The sequence below is a fragment of the Ambystoma mexicanum genome, assembly GCF_040938575.1.
Source record: "Ambystoma mexicanum isolate Mex_15411 chromosome 12 unlocalized genomic scaffold, UKY_AmexF1_1 Mex_chr12_unloc.2, whole genome shotgun sequence".
NCBI lineage: Eukaryota > Metazoa > Chordata > Amphibia > Caudata > Ambystomatidae > Ambystoma > Ambystoma mexicanum.
In genome coordinates this window covers 63,293-64,507 of record NW_027182323.1, presented here as the reverse complement: position 1 = coordinate 64,507, position 1,215 = coordinate 63,293, and the positions used below count along the sequence as shown (strand labels likewise).

The window sequence follows — 1,215 nt, the reverse complement described above, 5'->3', positions numbered from 1 at the left end:
TCCTCCTGGCCTCGTCATCTCCATCACCTGCCTACTGCCGTGGCAAAGGGACGTTTTCCCTTTTCTGTTTTTATGGTGGTGGCCTTTGGGAGATTTGGCACGTGCAATTGGTGCAGAGCACTTTTCCTGTGAAAAAAAATTAACTATTAGCACCCAGGAGGGAGCCCCTGCGGTTCTTATAGGGATAAAACTCTGCAATGGAAGGGGACAGGGTCAATAACAGCTGTAAACTCTCACAAGACCATCACTGCTCTCACACTTTCCTGCTCTCAGGCTGGCGGGCCATTATCGGCCCTGGCTGCCGCACCATTGCCAGGTTTGTGTAACTATATTATTTCTAATTGGCTCCACTTTGATGACTTTCATTGGGATTCTGACTTGATTATTGAGATCTTAAATAAGTGACTAGGGATCAGGTGTCCACTTATTCGCATGGATGACAACACAACCAACCTGTAATTCAAACATGAGTCATGACATCACGGATGGAGTACAGCTTATGATAGAGGTGGAACAAGGCGCTCTAGCAGCCCAAGTAGCTCGCCGTGATCGTATAGTGGTTAGTACTCTGCGTTGTGGCCGCAGCAACCTCGGTTCGAATCCGAGTCACGGCATTGCGGTGAGGCAATGTCACGGCAGTTGGGCAGATATTTTAGAATTTCCATTAATACATTGGCAATCTCTGTGGAGGACTGAAACAATTCGATATATCCTGGTACTGTACCTTTTGTTTCTTTAATGCTCTTTGCACACTTTTTCATCGGGTGACTGTAATGTATTTCAACCAAATCTAATTAAGAGCGCATTATGTGGTGACATTTGCAGTACATGAAACATTATAACACTGCCATTTACGTCAATAACCACTAGCTTGATTAAGACATATGTATTGCAGCGACAGTATTTCCCAGTTACAAATGGGAATAAAAACAACATCCGCGAGGGATTGAACCAACGACATTTAACTGATGTTGCCAATGGAGCGCGTTACAGAGAGCGCGAGGTCCCGCCTTTACAGTCACACGCTGATGATAATACAGATGTTTAAATAAACAGGCATATCTGTGGACTTGTGGTCTTTCTACATTGGGACTCATAGTCTAGTCCTAGGCTATTGTAGGCACTGGAGTATCTTTGAGTGGAATGAGAGGCGTTCTGTAGTCGCGTGAAAGGACCTTTCAAGTCAATCTGATATGTATTGTCCTGTGAAAAAAA

General features: G+C 44.5%; 1 non-coding gene across 1 annotated transcript; it reads left to right on the top strand.

The window, feature by feature from the left end:
- The first annotated feature begins 542 nt into the window (after positions 1–542).
- TRNAH-GUG (transfer RNA histidin (anticodon GUG)) lies at positions 543–614 on the top strand. The gene has a single exon. It is a non-coding gene; the product is annotated as a tRNA-His (tRNA).
- The last annotated feature ends 601 nt before the right edge of the window (positions 615–1,215 follow it).